The sequence below is a fragment of the Trichosurus vulpecula genome, chromosome 5, assembly GCF_011100635.1.
Source record: "Trichosurus vulpecula isolate mTriVul1 chromosome 5, mTriVul1.pri, whole genome shotgun sequence".
NCBI lineage: Eukaryota > Metazoa > Chordata > Mammalia > Diprotodontia > Phalangeridae > Trichosurus > Trichosurus vulpecula.
In genome coordinates, this window is record NC_050577.1 from 97502917 (window position 1) to 97524224 (window position 21308).

General features: G+C 37.2%; 1 pseudogene; it reads right to left on the reverse strand.

Annotated features, from left to right (window-relative positions):
* LOC118850959 overlaps positions 1-19165 on the reverse strand; it is a 40660-nt pseudogene extending 21495 nt beyond the window's left edge.
* Positions 19166-21308: the final 2143 nt, after the last annotated feature.

The following is a 21308-nucleotide window of genomic DNA, read 5'->3' on the forward strand; positions in this document are numbered from 1 at the left end:
AAACTTTATACCAAGTCTTATAACGATTGCCACTATTACCACCCTTCTGGGACAATTCAGAGAATTATTTTTTACCAACTCTTTGGAAGTACCAGATTTTTAGTAGCTCTAGAAAAGCATTTTTAAGAAGGAAGCAGTGCTATCTTATCACATTAATTTTTAAAAACATATTTAGATAAGGGTAAGCCAATCTAAAGTGGCTTTATTTAGAGTCCTATTTAAAGAAATGAAATCATGTGCTGGGTGTTGGTTTTTTGTTTATTTGTTTTTAATACAAACAGAAATTAATAGAATATTTATTAGGAAGGTGTGGACTAACCTGCACAGACTTCACATTCCATTGGCAGTTTTTACATCATATTAAATAAAGCATAAATAGCAATTAGAAATTGTGACCTTGAATTTTAAAGATGTTACTTTAATTTATCTGCATCCATCTTGTTGTCCAGTACATTGTTTCCTAAATAAAGCTGCTCCCTGGTGGATTTTCCTTTCTAAATTGTGTACTCTCTTTGACATTGTCATTTTTGCCAGTGGTACTACAATTTTTTCCCCCAGTAAATTTGTTATTTGTTGCAAAATATGGGAAAATGTGTATAATGAGTGCAGTTTTTATCAAATATAGAATTAGTGGAACTGTGCTTTGTAAAAGACCTAATAATACCTTATCCATATTCGAGATACTGGTATTTAATAAGTTCTTTTTGGGGAAAGCTGCTTCCAAACTTAAAGTAAGAAAATCACTAGAAGAGAATAGTTTAGAAAAGGATTACAGCTATAAAATTTTTAGACTTTTCTAGCATTTAAAAAAATGCACAATTTATTTATAGTGTTTATATACTAATGACCAAACAACAACTAATTTATATGATTATAAAAGAATTTTGGTTTTGTAAACCATGTATTAAATATTTAACAACAGACAAAAAAGAGCCAATTATGTGGGAGGTCCCAGGCCAAGCACTAGAGAAGAATCCACACTGGGGAGAAGGATGGAAGGGAGCAAACAAGTGCCTACTATGTGCTAGGCACTGTGCTAAACACTCTCCAAATATTGTCTCACTGGATCCTTCCAACAGCCCTGGAAGGTAGGTTCTGTTATTATCCCCTTTTTACAGCTGAGGAAACTGAGACAAACAGCAGTTAAATGACTTGCTCAGGGTCAACACAGAAGTACCTGAGGCTGTATTTGAACTCAGGTCTTCCTGCCTCCCAGTCCAGTAATCTAGCCACTGCATCACCTAACTGCCTCTAAATCCATTCATGAAAACGGTGGACTTCTTGAGGCAGCTTTTCCTGACACCAACACTAAATATGCTTAATTGCAACTACTCTTCCTGCTTACTCTGTCTTCCTCTCACTGCTCCTAATTCTATCTTCTGGGAACAAACAGAACAGTCTAATTTCTCATCTAACCAGCAGCTTTTCAAGTTCTTGAAGACCTAGGTCATGCTAAACCCATTGTCCCCAATCCTTCTCTTTAGAGTAAACATTCAAACACAAATCTCTTGCCTCCCAGTCCAACATTTTCCACTGCAACGCCTTATGTACAGTAAGATTCAGTATCAGTCTCGGAAAATGTTCTATAAGCTGTTTCAGTGGCAATGGGAATGGAAGAGGAAATTTCAATTAAAAATACATGTGTTGCTAGGAATGCCTAGACCATTTTGAAGTCCCTTGTTTGAAGCATTGAGGAAAAATGTGAGTCCCATTTAATAATCTAATCAAACCATATCTAATAAAGGGGTTAAGAGGTTGGAACAAAAGGCAGTTTTTGAGCTGTGAGATGAAGCATTTTAATTAAATAATAAAGAATGGGGCTGAGCAGCTTTATTTGTTTTCAAAGTTTTTGAAGCATACCCCACTGTGCCATTCATTCTCTTATAAGAGCTAGCTAGAAGAGGTTTCATAGGAAAAAATAATAAAAAACAATTTGATTCAGTGAACAGAGTGACCTACATCTAAATGGCACATGGGGATAGTTGCTCATATTTCATAAGAGGTAATTGACATTCACTGAAAACTCAGTCCAGCCCTGACCAGTGAACCTAAAGGAAGACTCATGCTTACAGGGTAGAACTCCTTTCACTGAAGATTTCTAGAGGTAAAACACCAATGTAGATCCAATATAAATGTCTGCAGTAGCAATGCTCCAATTATGACTTGCATAACCTACAACATTAATGCAGCAAACACAGCTCTTGAGGTTTTAGAATCACAAAATTTAGAATCATAAGAGACCTCAGGGTTCACAGAGAGGGAGTGTGGGACAGGAGAACAGCACTGGCTTTGCAGGCAGAGGACCTGTGTTTAAATTATGCATCTGTCACTTCCTACTTGTATGACATTGGGCAAGATCTTTAACCTTCCTGGGCTTCATTGTCCTCAACTCTATGTTGAGGGGGTTGCACTGGGTGGCTTCCGAGGTAGCAGTGATATTCACAAGGGCCCCCTCCATGGAAGTTGGACTGTTTTTTTTTCTCTAAAAAGCAGGGAAGCTACCCCTGAAACCTGTTTGGTCCAGGAGACTAGAACTTGAGCTACTGTTACATATTTCTAGTAACCCAGGGCATGAAAAAGACAGCTTATGAGGAATCAGTGGCCATGACACTTGACAGATGTCACACTTCAAGTTAACCAAATCAATCAAACAAGTATTTATTAAGTAGTTGCTATGTGCCTGGTATGTCATACAGACTAAGTTACCTGTTTTTATCTGAACCAGTGTTGTATCCTTTCTGCATATCTTTTCCATGCTACTATTAAAAGTGTTTTTAAAAAACCAAGTCTTAGATGATCTGCAAATGTCTCATTTAGTTCCACTGGTGCCACTAGGATGGTTTGAGGCTAGCCAGAACAATCTTGAAGGTCCTTGTGGTTCTAAAGCTACTATTCTATGATCTGATCTAAGTTCCTTTTTATTGATCAGAGAAACTGAGGCTCAAATGTAAACTCTTTCAATGAATGTAAAAGTAAGGATTTGAACTCATGTTATCCAATGTCAAATCTAGTGTTCTACTATACCATAATGAACTCCTCCTACCTTATGGACCACTAGTAGGGAATATTTTCTAGTTGTAAATACTAAGTCTGGGAGATTTAGAAAATAGGGATATTTACTTTTTGTTATAACTTAAAGACCCTAACATGTATACATAATACTTTGACTAATAAATACTCCAGGAATACAACTTAGAAACAAATTGGTCATGTTAAAACATACACACACACTCACACACACACATACATAAGTCACATGGTACAGATCAGCTTACGTAGTAGTAGTTGTAATAGTAGAAGCTATTTGATCCTCACAACAATCCTGAGAGGGAGGTACTATTATAATTACCATATTACAGTTGAGGAAACTGAGGTAATCCTTCAAGGTTGGTGATGCATGATACACACACACATACACACATACATACACATTATATGTGTGTACTAAATACAGGTCACATAGCTGCAAAGTGCCTGAAATTACATTTAACTCAGGTCTTCCTGACTCTAGGCTCTGAGTTTTGCCTACTGTGCCACCTTGTTTCCCCAAGTTACTACATTTGACAAATAACTCAGAGGGATATTTCTATTTGTTCCTATTCAAAACATGGCAAACAGAAAGAATTGTGATGATATCTATGAAATTTATGTTGTATATTCCTGGTCTCCCTTTTTTAGTGTCCTTTTGTCTTCCTGTATGACCACTCCTATCACCTCTTGAGAAGGACAATCCTCTCCTGGTTGTGGAACATTTTATACCATTTTATATCATTTTTAATTTCAACCAGACCCAGAGCCTGAATTAATGACTAACTGGAAGAAGATCCAGGCCCTGGGCTTCTTTGTTCTCTAAAAGTTTGCTCAGGAAATACCCTTACCTCTGTCAACAAGGCCAGATCATTAAGGACATTACCCTAACCCCAAGAGAGACTACCTCACTTAATATTCTACAGGTATATACTATGTTATGGAATGTAATGAGACACAGAGACACTGGGCTGTAGTTTTAACTGACCTTTGTCAACATTCTTTACAATCCTATTCCATTAAGGGAAATCCTTGTCTTGCAGTTAAATATACATGGGGATCATCAAATTGAGTAACATGCTGAATTGTGATTGTTCTAAAAAAATATAAAACCTGTTCCTGTTTCTGTACAGGTCAGTCAGACTCTGTCTGGCTCAATCCATTATCATGTCTCTCTGCTATGTTTAAAGGGAATGAATGGAAAAATAAATAAGTAATATGAATTTTTCTATCACCTAGCTCTATTGTTTCCTTCAACCAAATTTTCAGGTTTAACATGGTTAACAGACAAATATTTGGTTGTAGTCCTATATAATTTTAGACTGTTTTCAGGTGAATGAGTTGCAGGGAAGAACCAATGGGAATGCTATAGCAGGGTGGATTGGCACACATAATCCACATTATATTTATGTTTATATGATGTAGTCAATGTGCTACCTAAAAGTTTTGCAGTAGAGTGCATGTTGATATCCCTTGTCAGAGGCATTGTAGGCACTGACAGAAAAGTGGGGTAGAAGTGGTAAAGGGGAAGGACTATTCTTGACAATCATTCTAATTTTTCCTGTAACCCAACTTCCCCTTACTTCCTAAGCATATGCCACCTGTCCCCTAGCTCATCCTTCCCTGAATCTCAAGATTCCAGGATGTATATTCTGTTTTTCTATACATTTTACAAAGTGTATTGCTAGAATACATTCTCTTCATTAATAAACATGACTATACTAGAGGTTACCAAAGCTAATCTTATAATGGATAATTCATGCTTAGATTATATATTCACACACATACACACACACACACATACACACACACACACACACACACACACACACACACACACATATATATATATATATATATATATATATATACACACATCATTGTTATTCAGTTGTTTTTCAGTTATGTCCAACTCTTCATGACCCCATTTGAGGTAATCTTGGCAAAGATACTGGCATGGGTGGCATCTCCTTCTCTAGCTTATTTTACAGATGAGGAGACTGATGCGAACAGGGTTAAATGACTTGCCCAGGGTCAGACCGCTGCTATGTGTCTGAGGCCAGATTTGAACTCAGAAAGATGAGTCTTCCTAACTACAGGCCTGGAATCCAATGTGCCACCTGGCTGCCTCACACATAATATATAAGTATATGTAATAAATATAGCCCTCTGTATAGCTGATAAGGCTATTTCGCACATTTCATTTATTTTTCTCTAACCAAGAATTAATAACTAGCTGAAGGGAAAGTTTGACAATCAGCATAAAAATCAGTTTAATCATTATCTTCATCATCACAATCACTGAAAAGTCTGTGTGTCAGAGAAGCAGACAGGAAATAGGGGAGAAAATGGACTTAGAGCCCCCAATTATAAACAGTTTTGCAGAATTCCTTGGCTCTCATGTTATTCTGCTAATTATAATGCAGAAAGATAGCATCAAGTCATGGAGAGAGGATTTGTGAACTTAATGGACTTTTTTTTAGTGGAAAAATCATTCTATCAGGACTCAGCTTTATGGCCTCTAAATGGCTGATGTTTAATAAGAAATGTGTTGCTGTAGTAAATACCACCCATTTGGAAAATCATGAATACAAGGTGAGTCTGAATTTATGAATAATTACATTTATTCCCGAACACAAGCTAATGCATAAGCCCTATTTAACAGCTGGACTGCTATAAAGTACTGTGTTTTGAAAAAAAAATACCCTTCTCCAAATTATGCAGAAATAAAAGTTTTTGCGATATATTTGAATGCATTGGCAAAAAACATGGAAAACAACCTTTACTTACAATGTGATATTGCTTATTAAGTGTATTTCTTTTCTTTTTAATTTGTGGAATAAAATAAGCATTTCTATAACATAGTACAATAAAAAAAGACGATTGTACATATCTTTGTCAAAACCTTATTAATTCAGACCCCACTGATTCAGTGCTCACTCTGGTTCCAAATAAAGATTCATTGCCATCCTCAGACTCCTCTGTAGGTAGAGTTATTCTTAGGTCCCCTCTGTGGGGGATAGTTTAACTGCTTCCAGGTTTGCTCAGAATGGGATCTTGGTAATACAGAGTGACTCACACCTCTCTTACCCAATGTGCCTAAAAATCATAGGCTTAGGCACTGAACCTAAAAGCAGTTAGAATGAACTCTCTGTTACCATTGTCTTAGTGCCAGAGGATCATAGAATTTTAGGTTGGAAGTGATCTGAAAGATCATCTAATTCTCCTTCCAACCATCACTAGAAGATGGTGAAGCTTCATAATAACAATAGTTCTATCATAATATTAGTAATATTTCATAATTCACTTGCATTATGTAATCCTTCAAGGTTGGTGATGCATGATACACACACACATACACACATACATACACATTATATGTGTGTACTAAATATATATATATATGTATGAATCTATATATCTTTACTCCTCTATCATCTATATGCCTATCTCTGATTTTATTCTTTCAATAGCCCTATGAGGGAAGTAGTAAATACCCTCATTTTTTAAATAAGGAAATGAGGCAGAGATAGGTACAGGGTTTTGTTCAGATCCAGCTAGTGTCAAAGGTGAAATCCAAACTCAGGTTTCTTCTGAATTCTGAAATGAACACATTTTAAAGAGCTATAAAATGGTACACAAGTTGGTCCTTGGTGTCAGGAGGACCTGGATTCAAGTCTTGCTTTTGACACACAGTGGCTTTGTGAACTTGGGCAAGTTATTTAACCTCTCAGTGCCCCAGGAAAATCACTTAAGGCTATAAAACAGAATAGCTGTCTATTTGCATTAGGAGAGGAAGTTTTCTTGCTGGAAGTTCCTTAAACCAATGAAATCATAGGTTCAGCAAAAACAAAACAAAACAAAATGAAACACAAAAAAACTCCCAACAACAACCCTGCAATTCTTTTTAATATTATTTATACATATCTAAAAATGTGTACTTATGTATTACACACACACACACACACACACACACACACACACACACACACACACACAAAACTCTACTGCAGAGAACACAACTCCAATGGGCTGGCTATGTTGTTCAAATGCTAGATGCACATTTGCCTAAACTACTATTTTATGGAGAACTCACACAAAGCAAATGCTCACATGGAGATAAGAAAAGGCAATACAAGGACATTCTCAAAGTCTCTCTGAAGAACTTTGGAAGAAATCTATTACATGACATGCAAGACACTGGCAAAGGACTGCCCAGCATGGCCATGCCCATCAAAGAAGGCACTGTGCTCTATAAGCAAAACAGAGTTATAGAAGCTCAAAAGAAATGCGAATTGCAGAAATTTAGAGACATCAGTACTCTCAACGTTCATGTGGACTATTTGTGCCCAACCTGTGGTTGAGCCTTCTGAGCTTCTACTGGTTTGATCAGACACTATTGGACATAACTTTATCTTCACTCCAACACAGTGATATCATTTTGGTCCTCTTTCAGAGCAAAGGACAACAATCAATGTGTATACACATACGTATATTGTTGTTTGTCCTTCATTTTCAAAGACCAATGATGACACAGGGTGATGTCTTGACTTGTTTGTAAATTGTATTTAAGTGAGGCAAAGTTGCTTAAACTCATCAGCCTTACTCTCTCTTCCAGAGTCACTGAAGTGAAGTGGCAAGACAAAAATCAGGATAACTGGTGATGGCCTAGAATGAGGTAGATGACCTCGGCATCTTTGATGTCTGACCAAGTTCTAAGTGCTCCATAGTGCTACTTCAGCCACCTTCATGACTGTTGGAACAAATTGTTCTATCTGCTCAATTCTCCAGGTAAAGTCTTCACATACTTGGGGTAGATACCCCACTAACTCATCAACAGGTTTGTGGCCTCTTGGTTACCTTCAACCTGGCTTAGCCCATCCCTTGAGAAGGTTTTACTGAGTTGTGGCTGGTGTACATGCTACAGTTTTTTGGAGCCACAGGTAAGAGTTCAGTGTTAGGTAGATGAGCAGCCCTGAAAAGAACTTGACAAGCCTTTACACCAGAGGTGCTAGTTCTCCTTGCACACGCATACACCATATCATGTATCCCAGCAAGTGCCTTTTGAAACTCATTAACATGTGAATATCATACTCCAACATAATCCATTTAAACTTCCCTGCCATTTTTTTTTAAACACTGGGTATCCTCCCTCTTCACTGTCTTTTTTGAAGTCCTGTCACTTGACTAACAAGTTCTAGTGGTTTTTTATCTCTAATCATGGCTAGGTGGCACAGTGGATGAAATGATGTTGGACCAGGAGTCAATTATACCTGTTAGAATCCTGCCTCAGTCAGGATTGGCTGTATGAACCTTGTCAATTCATCTAACCTCTAAGTGTCCCATCTATGTGGCCATTCTAGTCCGCTGACATATTTTCACTTTTAGGTAAGAAGTAGGTGAATGTATCATTGGGCTATTTTTCTGAATTTAAAAGCTTATAAGTATGTTTTTAAAATTATAAATTTTAAATCTCAGTTTTCTTTTCAGAATGTAGTAAAACCTCCATAATTTGACCTTATGGAAGGAGAGCTAGTAGGAATTCATTAAATATACTACTCAATACTATCACTATATGAGTTTTCCTGATTCCAAGCCCAGTTCTCTACCCAGTATACTTCCTTGTTGCCTTATGGTACTTAGTAGAAACGATTTACTCAAAATTTAAGAAACAAGGAAAAGAATAGAAGTCTTAAGACAAGGTAGTACATTTGACCTCAAAGGTAATAGTGAGACATAGAAGGATGAAACTTGATACTGAAATATTGTTCTGAAAGACTAAACCTTATTAAAAGAAAGAGTATAGATAACATTGTGGAGGGAGTAGAGTAGCATTAAATATTATAAAATATACTCAAAAGGAAATCCAGGAATCAGTATAATGGAGAGCAAGTGGGTAAAGTTCCTTGAGGAGAAAAAGAGAAGTTATTTTGCTGCTGGAGTCTATCACAGAGAACCTAGACAAAGGGAAAGGGATGAGGAATTTGGGAAATAATTCAAAGCCTGGCCCTAAGACATGACATAGTGATGGAAGACTAGTTATTTAGACACCTACTGGAGGTGTCTCCCTCCATCGGAAACATAGCAACTAATTACATCTCACTTGCCTTATTTTCATCCAAAAAGATGAAGGAATGGGCAAAGGGGAATGCTGTAGGGGACATAATTCACTCTAACATAGGGGAGCTGTTTCTGTGACTGAAATAATGAGAATATCCTAGAAAAGTGACCACTCTCACTTAGAGTTTATATTAGAGGAAAGGACATCAAGACACGATATTCTACATCCTCACTTTTAGTAAAGCAGCCTAGATTTAAAATGCTTTAAAGCAGGACTTCTTAACCTAGGGTCTATGTAAAAGATTTCAGGAGGTCAATGAACTTGAATGGGAGAAGTTATTTATTTTAATATAATTGTTTCCTCTGTATTGCATTGCATTTCCTTATGTATTTTATGATTTAAGAACATTATTCTGAGAAGGGATTCATAGGCTTCATGAGACTAATAAAGGGGTCCATGATACAAAAAAGGTCAAGAATCCTTGGTTTAGAGGAAATATACATAGTGTAACAAAGACTAAAATGCCACAAAAGAAATAAGTCCATGAACAAAGGGAAACTCTCAAGTATGAAATTCTGAAAACACAAAAGGAAATAATTTTAGTTAGGAGGTAAAACAGAAAATGCTTGTTGGTGAGAAAGATAACTCACCAACTTAGATCCTTAAAAAGATAGATGTACACAAGGTGGAAGAAAGGGCAGGCAAAAGGATGAGATGGTCACTGAGGTCCCTTCCATCACTGGGATTCTGTCACTCTGTGAGTCTTAAAATATAGATCTGATGAATTTATTCCTCCACTCAAAACTCTTTGGTGAAGTTCTTTATTGCCTATAAATGATTCCTGAAAGACTCCTCCTCCCTTGCTGCTCCTTTCTCTTATTAATTCCTCCCTGAACCTCTTTTAGGAAGGGCTCAGAGCAGCCAAATTTACTACATTCTACTCCTGGCTTTGTTCTTGACTCTCTGGACATCTTTCTCCACCATTCTGAAGAAACCTTCTCCCCCTGGAAGATTTCTCCATCCTCATCGACTTCCCATCATGGAAGATCCTTCAGAACTTGTAGCTTCTAATTGGTCAATTCTCCCTGAACCTCTATTTTAAGGAAGTCTCAAGGCCACCCATGTTCATTCCTTTATTCTTCTCCAAGCTTTATACTTGCCTCCCCAGACTTCTTTCTCCACCACGGTCCACTATGCTCCATCATCTACCACTTTTCAGCTTCCTTTTATCCCTTTGGAATGTAAGCTCCTCAAAGGCAATAACTTTCTTTTAGGTTGTATTTGACTCCTAGAGCTCAACACAGTTCCTAGTACACAGTAAGAGTTTAACAAATTGTTGTTAATTGATTTGCTAATAAATGCTTGCTGACATTACTTAATTATAGGACAAAATATAAACACATATTAACATTTAGCACCTTATACAATCTGATTCCAGCCTGGCTTTGCAGCCTGATTTCACATTATTCCTATAGATGCACTCTGTGTATGGGCTAAACCTAACTACTAGCTTTTCTCCCAAATTTGAAGACTCTTTCTCTTCTCTATGCATTTATGCAATTCATCCTCAACTCTGCCTTTGAGAATCCTTATCTTGCTTCAGATTCAGCTCAAGGGTACCCTTCTCTGGGAAGGTTTCCTTATTCTAAGCACTACCCTAATCCCAGTTGTTAGGATCTTCTTCTCCTCAAGTTTTCATAGAGTAATTTGTCTTATCTCACAGTCTGGCTCCAACCTATCTTTCTAGACTGAGTTCACTTTACTCCTCCTCATTCACAAAAGTGCTGTTGCCCATATTTGACATTCCATCCCTCACTTTCACACTTTTGCAGAAGTTGTCCCCTATGTCTGAAATGCTCCATGTCCTCAGCTTGGTCTCTTGGAAATCCTAGCTCCCTCCAGAGATCACTCCAAGTGCTACTTTCAACCAGAGGACTATCTTGATCTGCCCCAGGCTCAATTGTTAGTGTTCTATTTCCCTCCTTGGAATTCCTTTACGTATTTTTCACTTACTTATCTACGAACATGTTATTTCTCCCAGTAAGATGTGGTCTCTTAGAGAGCAGGAGCTAATTTACTTTTGCCTTTGTATTCTTCGTGCTTAAAAGAGTGCCTTGCACACATAATATTAGACTAATAAATGCTCACTTAATTGGTTGGAATCTTCTCCTTGCCCTTTCAGTTTCAACCTTCTACTATACTTGTGTATATACATGCTAATATTAGAATGTAGGTGCCTTGAAGGAGTATTTGCTTTTTGAGTCCCCAGAACTTTGCACAATGTCTTTCATACAGGTCCATCCATACTAAGTGACTGCTGAATAGAATTGAATTGTACACCATCAAATCCCAAACAATAAGTTCCCAACTGGGAAGAGAGAAGCGCCAGATTCAGCTTGACCTGGCCACCAACACTGTTTTGACTTTATCACCATGGCCCTTAGACTGCACTCTATCACCCTGGCCCTCTCCTGCTGCTTCTTCAAAGGCACCATGTTCTCACATCACCATAGCTTCACCCTTAGACTAGCTCTACTTGTCAGATAGCAATACCATTTTATGTATATATGTATATATGTACACACATATGTATGTATGTATCATACTATGCAACTGAACAAGGCTGTTCATACACAATCTCGTTTGGTCTTCAAAACAATCCCCATGAAGTCTACTGAGTCCTAAAACTTCCTCTGTTTTTACTAAGCTATGATCCCACACAATGTTTACTCTTATGTTAAAGGGTTGGGGAAGCTCAGTATATTTAGTGCCTGTAGTTGCTGAAGAGAGACAGGGAAATACAAAATGGTTGCAGAGAGACAGAGAAAGAGAAGATGGGCTAAGGAAAAGCAAACATTTGTGAGAATGTAAACCCTAAATGGGGTCACAAAGAGTTGGATATGAATGAAACAACTGAAGAACAATACGTCTGTGAAAACAGAGAAAAGGAGGAGAGCAAGCAGAAGACTAGCTCTAATACTTTGGGCAAGTTATTTAACTTCTCTAAATAGAACTAGACTAGATGGGGTCATTTCAAGTTTTATGTTATGTGATTCTGACAGTCTAAGAAGACAATCTAAAAAGACATACCATATGTCATTCTCAGAAAAGAAGAGACATCCATATATATCAAAATAATTGTAGCAGCACTTTTTTTGGTAGCAACAAAGAAAAATGGAAATCAGATGGATATTTAATGATTAGGGAACTATTGAACAAATTGTGAATATGTTAGAATATTTTTCTCTTCCCCCAATAATGAAAATGAAAAATTCAAGGTGGGGCAAATGGGAAGACTTGTGTGGATCGATGCAGAGTGAAGTAAGGAAAGTAGGAAAAGCATATACATGATTACAATAATACAAATAAGAGTCATGGAAAGGAAGTTGCATTCTGAGCAATTATAATGACCTTTGTTTGCCCTAGAGCACAGACAATGAAATTTCTCTTCCTCCTTTGGGTAGACATATGGAAGTAAGGGTTGATTTTGCATCATTATTCTTCCTTGTGATAAATTAGGGTTAACTTGGAGTATAGAGGAGTATGGCAGGAAATGGCTATAATGTAAAAAGCACAAGCTAGCAATAAAATTTGTATATTTTTAAGAAAAAAAAAGGCCAGATTTAACTTTTCTTAAATTAAATCAATAAACATGAAGACTGACTTATTGGAATTCTCAATGCTCTCAATGCTAAAAAAAACATAATAAAAAGTAGTTTTTTTAAAGCTAGGAATTGAGTTACTCTGAATTTAGCTCTTCTTCTTGCAATATGTTCTTTCTACCATCTCAAAATTAATTAATTGACTTCTAGAGTCCTAAGACAGAGTCTGAATCTAAAACTGCTTTGGGAAGTGATCAGTCTGAGATGTGAAACACCGCAATCTAAACCCTAAACTGGGATCAATAGCTTGTTTTACCTCCTGAACCAAAAGACTGAGGCAATAAACTTTGCTTTACTACCTCCTTGACTTAAAGGTAAGAGAGGTTCTATCTTATTTTCTATGGATGCTCAGGAGACAGGCGACTCCCTTTAGTGTGAATCACAATGAGCCATGTAAATCCTCAGCTACTCAGTGGAAGAAAAATCTGGTCTTAATTTTGGAGCTATTAACTATCTGCATGAGAGACAAGAAACAAACAAATTTCATGACATTTTGAGGGATTTGTTTTTTTTAATATTTTGAAAGGAAGCTAAAAGGTAATGACATATGATACTAAGTGTTCCCTTACATCTAATTTTGTACACTCCTTTTCACAAGTTTCATTCAAAGGTGGAGAGTATGCTGTCATTGAAGGGGCAGTGTTGATAGAGAGGAGGCACCCCAAACAGGAACCTCTGGGTTCAATTCCTACCTCTGACAAATGCTGGCTATATGACCCTGGGCCCTTCACCTTTGTTAGGCTGAGAATAAAACCCCAAATTGAAATGATTTAGAAAGAAGTTTATTAAGTTGTCCAGCTTGGGAGAGGGCCAAAAAAAAGGGGCAACTGACTTCCCCTTGGTGTTTTAAAGTTATACATTAAATAGGATTTAAACAAAGGAACAAGGAAATATTAGCTGACTGGCCAGCACAGAGGTAGTGCTTCCAGATAAGACAGCTGGGTTGCTTGAGATGTTGGGAGAGGGAGTGGGTTTGCTTTACATCAATCTTAGGATCTGACGGGGTTTCTGGTCAGCACAGCCTAGGTCCTGAGGTAAGCATTAAATAAATCTGGTCTCTAAGTGAGAGGGCTTGATGCAAATAATGCAATAGCTTTCCTATACCTCTCAATGCTCTAGATAAGTAGTGTCATCATCAACTGTAAATGGCTGCCTTCAGGCTGCATGCTGACTTGGAAAACTACACGTTAACATTATCTATGTTGTATTGTATTTTTATTTATTTTTTTAAACATTTCCCAATGACATTCTCCTCTGACTCAAGACACACTTGGGAGTTTTGTGGACCTCATGTGGGCTGCATGTTTGCCATCTCTGTTCTATATAACTCTTGAAGACTCTAAATTGTAGAGAATATGCCAACCTGTACAGATACAATAAGTACCTCACCCGGAGCCCTCTGTATTAAAGAAATCACAGCTCCAGTCCCTAGTCCTGTTCTAGGACCTTAAAATATGTTACGAAAAAGGCCTGTGTTCCATGAGGGGAAAACAGAAATGACAGAGGTCTAGGTTTTTATGGTCAAATGTTAAGGGGGAGTGGTGGGACAGCTAAGTGGCTCAGTGGACAGAGCACTAGACCCTAACTCAGGTGGACTCATTATCCTGAATTCAAATCTGGTCTCAGACACCTACTAGCTGTGTGACCCTGGACAATTCACTTCACCCCATTCACCTGGAGAAGGAAGTGGCAAACAACTCCAATATCTTTGCCAAGAAAACCCCCAAAATAGGGTCATGAGGAATCAGATATGACTGAAATGACTCAAGGGGAACAATAGCAACAAATACGAGAGCAGAGAGGTAAAGAAACATTGACTAAGAGTCAGGAACACCTGGTTCAAATCCTCATTCTGGCTATTAGCTGTGTAAACATGGGTAAGTCATTTTACCTTTGTTCTTCAAGCGACTCTTTAAGAATATAAATGGGAGGCAGCTAAAGAATATAAATGGAAGGCAGCGTGGTACAATAAAAAGCCAGCTAGATTGGGAGGTGAGAGAACCTAGACTAAAATCCTGGACCTACCACTTACTCCCTGTGTGACCTTGGGCAAATCACTTAACCTCCTTGGACCTCAATATCCTTATTTATTAAAAAAAAATAGTTTGGCTACATGGCCTTCTAGCTCTTGGTCCTATGATCATAAGTTATAAGCTTATCTGTGTTCTCTTTCTATGGTAGGAATTCCTTCCAAGCATTCATTTAAGTCCCACAGCCCTCCCAAATCCTGAAGACAAAAGTTCAAAAGCTTTTCAGTCAAGTTGTAGATGGGGGAAATCAAAGTAGAAAAGTATAAGACAAGAATCTGTGCCCACATTTAAGATTAGGACCAATAATGCATTCCCATTAAAATAGTAGGCAGTAGGCTCACTGTAATTTGCATCTTATTTTATATAAATGAAAAAAATCATTTCAAAAGGCCTAAGTCCACCCCCACCGTGACATTAATTAATTGGGGGCAACCTACTGCATCTGCATTAGACTCAATATTTAAGGCATGGGTCACAGGAATAACAGAAATAATTTTCAAGTCAATTAACTTTCTGCATTTGAAATAAGGTAAGAAATGCCTTGCTTAGACAACTGTGGAGGCCAAATGGACATTTGCTCATTGAGCTGTAAAGAAACTTGCACTTTTCTAAAGGAAGGGATGGAGGCAGGGCACTGGCCTTAGAAACCCGAAAGCTCTTCTTTACGACCCGGCACTCTAGGATATGCCCAGACTTCTCTGAACCTATGGAGGTTGTCTGACTCCATACCATTGTAGCCTGTCATATGATAAGGCATCTAAGGCCATAGCACATCTGTCTAGATGAATCGGTTGCTCTCTGGGATCCCTTTGGTTATGTGGCTTTTTCTTTTCTCAGAATCAAGATGATTATCAAAGAGTCAGGCAAAGTCCTTCTACCACTCCCCGTCTCACATACTCTGTCTTGCACAAAAATACTGTCTTTTCTTGCTATATAGTTAGGTGAAGATCCTGAAAATGAGTTGTTGAGATAGTCCCAGTAAAGGAAGAAAAGGAATAAAGATTAGGACTGACCTATAGGACCCAGCCCAGGTATAGCTGAGAAGAATCATACAGCAACAATACTACTTTTGGAGATGAATTGGAGGGACCAAAGTAATGTAGGAACTAAACTAAGTGTGAGCTCATTCTTCCCAGAGACTGAGGTTGCTCATGGGAGAATGAGTTTCCAGAGTGTTGGGTGAAAACTTTATATTTTCATTAATACTATATTTTAAAAGTAAATATTCCTTTCTGAAAGCTAATTGATGATAAATAGTTAAATGGAATAGGGGTGTTAACTATTCACTGGCACTTATGAGTTGTGAGAAACGCAACTGGTTTGGGCTTGAACTGATAGCATCAGAGAAGAGATGTACCAAACTCTCAGGGTACCCTTTCTACTAAATAAAATACTTAAAGCTTATAATAAAATACTTGTTGATTGAGTGACTGACTAGGAGATGGTACCTAAGACTTCTTGAATAAGTAAACACATCTTTTATGGTGGGTCGAGCTCATAAGAGAGGATGTATGTTAAAAGTTGTGCTGAAAAGTGAGCATCCCCTCTGTATTATATTAGTGAGCTACTTGCTCACACTGTCCTGATCACACGTGGGGACCTCAGTTTTATGTAGGGGAAATATAAAACACTCAAACGGAACTTTGAGCTTATCAAAGCAGCTGTTCCCTCCCATGATGCATCTGGCAACCTATCCATGCCTGCTCATTCTACACAATCTTGTCTATATTCTACCATAAATTTACTACAAGGGTAAGAACGCAGATTTTAGCTGAATAAAACAAATAATTTTTAAAAAGTTAAACAACAGAGTTTATATTTAATCTTAGAGACAATAGAGATCCATAGAAGTTTTTTAAGAAGGGAAGGGATGGTTAGAGCTATGCTTAATTGGGGGCAACCTATTGCATCTGCACAGATATTGCTTTTAACTATAAACATAAGAATCTTCTCAAATCCCAAATAATATTCATTGTCATCGTGGCAGAAAATAAAAAGAGGATAGTCAATATCGGTTTAATATTTACATATACTGGATCATAGGACTTTTAAGTGGAATATATATCTTTTAGATCATGTAGGCCATTTTCCAATCTATCTTCCACATAATTGACAAAATGATTTTCTAAAAAGAGCTTATGTAGCCATGTTGTCCTGTTCTCCCAATCAACAAATTCTAATGGGTCAGGCGACAAAAATTTATCAACACCCACTATGTTCCGGGCACCATGCTAAGTGCCAGGAATACAAAGAAAGGCAAAGGACAGTCCTTTCCATTGAGGATCTCACAATCTAATGGATCATATATAAAGTCCTTTGTTTACTATTTAAAGCTCTTTGCAAACTTCCCCTTCTTCTCTTTCTGGTCTTTTTATATTTTACTTTCATCCAGACAGTCTCCTGGTCTACTTACTATTCCTTAAATATCTTCCATCTTTATGTCTTTATAACCTCTCCTGTACCTGGAATGCCAAATCTCTTAAAATCCTTCACTTCCTTCAGGATTCAGCTCAAATGTCACCTTCTACAGGAGGCCGTCCCTGATCCTCCCATCTACTAGAAACTTCCAATCTAATGCTTCATCTACTCTGTATGTATTGTGTATGTACATAATTTTTTACTGACTACCTCTGTCATGTAGAACGTAACCCCCTTGAGAGCAAGAATGGCAGAAGTAATTAACGTAAGAAGCAAAATGGAGATGATGAACCCTTTACTGCCTACCTCATAGGTACGGAGGAAAGTGGTTTGTAAACCTTATTCAGGTTATTGTTATATAGTATAGAGCCCTATGACAAAGGGCTTCTTCTCTCATACTGTAACATAATAACTTTTATAGTAACTTTTGACTAATTTGAAAGACTGAAACACTCCTGTACCTTCTTGGTAACGTGCTATAGTTTTAAAGGTCTGAACACAGGGTTGTGAAAAGATGCTTTATGAAAAGCCAAGTAGGTATCATAAAACAGGTGAACTGGAACATTGTTTTAATTATGCCAGAGTGAGGTAGTTTATAGCTCTCAGCATAGTACCCTAACAATAGGTCTGAAGTACCGACTAATTGCAATTTTGACAGAGATAACCTTGAGACTTGGGTAAACAAAAGTGGAGAGAGCTCCATATGGGTCGGGAAGGGCAGGAGGTGGTAGAGAAAGGTTAATCTAATTTAGCTTAAACAATGGCTCTGTAGATTTCGGGCTTCTTGTGCATCTTAATTTAGAAATGATGCAGAAAATATCAATGCGAGGCAAAGGAACTTTTCTTTTGAGTTTAATTTTGAGATAAACATCTCATTCAAGGGAATTTCAAGCTACAAAAGAGTCATAATTTTCATTTTCGCTTTGTGATGAATAAATAGGCAAAACCTCTGTTGGGATTAAAAATAGCTTGGCATATAAATGAGGTGATGCTTCCCTCCTCCAAGCTCCTATAGCAATTCTTGTCTGCTCAATTCATTGGGCAATTAATCATGGACTGCCTTGTGACATCCTTCCTATTGTTGTTTTGAAATGTTATTTAAATCTTTTATCATTATTTAACTTTGCTCAGGCTTATGTCTTGTCTTTCCAACTCTATTATAAGCTCTTTAAAGGCAGAGACCTTGTCATTCGCTTCCTTTGAATCTTTCTCTAGCACTTAGCACAGTATAGAGAACACAGTAAGAGTGCACAACATTGTGTTTTTAATATACATTTTCAAAAACAGAATGTCCATATCCCTGAACCTGTAGATCTCACTGCTAGGCAAATACCCCAAGTAGGTCAAAGTTAGAAACAAGTGTTCCATGTACACCAAAATACTTTAGCTAGGAGCAAAAATATACATCCAAAGCAGATATCTATTGACTGATGAATGACTAAATGAAGTATGGAACCTGACTGAAATGTAATATTACTATGATGCAAGAAATTAAATATGATAAAGTTAGAGAAGCATAGGCCAGATCATGTAAACTGATTCACAGTAAGCTAAGCATAACAAGGAAAACAATACACACAATTACTAAAATAATGTTAATAGGTACAGCAGCAGCAATAACAACTAAAATTCAACGTTGTTCGATTCTTATGGTCAATCTTGACGTTGAAGAAGTAAGGATAAAAGGTACCTTCTTCTATTCCTTACAAATGTGGAATACTGACTATACTTTCAGACTTGGTTGATGTGTTAAGATATTTTGCTAAACTTTATTTTCAATTTTTTGGCTCTTGGGGTGGGGCAGGAACATATTTAGAAATGAAATTGATTTGAAAACAAAAGATATAAATAAAAGGGTTTTTTAAAGAAAAAATACATGTGTGTGTATATATGTATATATGTGTGTATATACATATATACATGTATATACAACTACTACTACTATACACACACCTACCTGTACCCATATTCACACTCACACATATCTCATTTTTAAATGGAAAAGGGGCAGTCTAGACCAGGGATGGGGAACCTATGGCCTTGAGGCCACATGTGGATTTCTAGGTCCTCAACTGTGGCCCTCTGACTGAATCCAGTTTGAATTCACCCACCCGGTATAAATGACCTTTAAGGTCCCTTCTAGCTCTAGCATCCTATAATCATGTAATGAAAATATAGCTGAAATAGGTACATGTTGTGATTATAGGACAGCAAATATGGGCGAGAGACTTTTTTTTAAAAAAATGACAAGAATGCTATTTATCTACACTATTTAAATACACAGATTTTTCACATGTGTACTTTAAATCCAGAAAGAAACGAAAAATCCAGCCCCACTTCATCATTTTACAGATGAGAAAACAAACTAGGAGAGGCTGAGGGTCTTTGTTAAGGTCACAAGGAAAATTAGGAATGGAGCTGGGGCTAGAACTCAGTTCTTGGTACCCAATCCAACACTTTTCGATTTTGATTTTTTGATAAACTTTTTAATGTCATCTTATTTCCTCCTGTATCTCCCATTCTCTTCCCAGAAAATTATTCCTTAAAAGAAAAAAGTTATTTTAAGAACCAAAAACATGAAGAGAAAAAGATGGAAAAACTAACCAATACAGAGAAAAAAATCTTGTAATATTTTCCCTGTCCCATATCTGTGGATTTCTGTCAAGCTCTATTAAAAAAAAATTGATTTAGTATTGTTTATATTATACCAGTGCTAACATTTGAACAGTTTTCTGTATTTGTCTTTTTTGTAACTGCAGTGCAGTGGAAAGATCATTGGGTTTAAAATTAGAGAGCCAATGTTGTATCACAACTCCGTCACTTACTACCTTGGGCACTTATCGCATAGGAGGAAGGAGGCCCAGAGTTAGTCAGTGTGATTTAGCTGATTGAAACCTAGGCTTTCTAATTCTAAATCCAATGATCTTTCCACTGCACTGCAGTTACAAGAAAGACAAATACAGAAAATTGTTTGAATGTTAGCACTGTTATAGAATAAATAATATAAATCTACCCTTGACCAAGTCTGAGACACTGAGACAAAGTCAACCTTCCTTAGAAATGGGTGGGAAGCAACTGAAGAAAAGAAGAGGAAAAGAATCCCCCAAAAAAGGGAGTTGTGGGAAGCTTTACTGAAGAGAACCACCACTACTAGTTTCTTTAGCCATTATTCCTATCCTAACTTCTACTGGGTACCCAAAGCTCCACCATTACCATTTAACTCTTTTTACCTCCAAATCTCCAAAGTAGACTGAAATTTCCATGAAGACAGGAACCTTAAACATTCTTGAATATCTAGATACCTGTAATTCTCATATCCCTTGCAGTGCTGAGCACAGTGAAGAACAAGTAGCAGGTGTTCAATTAAACACTTTTGAATTTAACTGAGGTTCTTCCATTAAATTTACAAAATGGTAGCAGCTGGGTAGATAATCTTGGAGTGAGTCAACCAAGTTTTGGCTCAGATAATTTTATTTAAACATTTTTCTGATTAGTTTACATACTGAAAAATATAAAAATCAACAATATATACCAAGTCCACAATTCTATTGCTTTTCAATATAGGATGTTCTTCTTCTGAAGAACTCTCAAGGATCATAGGTCTTAGAGGTAATAAGGCCATAGAGGGCCATCCCATCCGGCCCACTTATTTTACAGATGAAGAAAATGAGACCCAGAAGAGTGGGATGACTTTTCCAAGGTCACATCTGCAGTTAGTTGCAGAAGTGAGAGCTAAACCCAAATGATCTGACTACGAACCTGATATTTTTGCCACTATAAGTGGAAGCAATACTAAAAACATATCCAAATGATCTCATTTCAGGGAATACTTGATGGAATCAATTTCATAAAAGAGAAGCAGGTATATTGCAAAACAGGTAAATCTTTTAATGTCTACAACTATTATACTTACTACAAAGTGAATTTGCAAGCAGAGGTGGGCCACCAAATATAGTTAATGGAATCCTGGGTTAAAATAACTTTGTGCCTGAGGCACAACTTAGAAGTCACAACCCAAAAAAGATTTGCTCGCAGTTTCCACAAATTGCTGCTTTTGTAATTGAGGCTGACCTCAGATATGCCCTGGAATGCTTGGCCCCATGGTAGGAA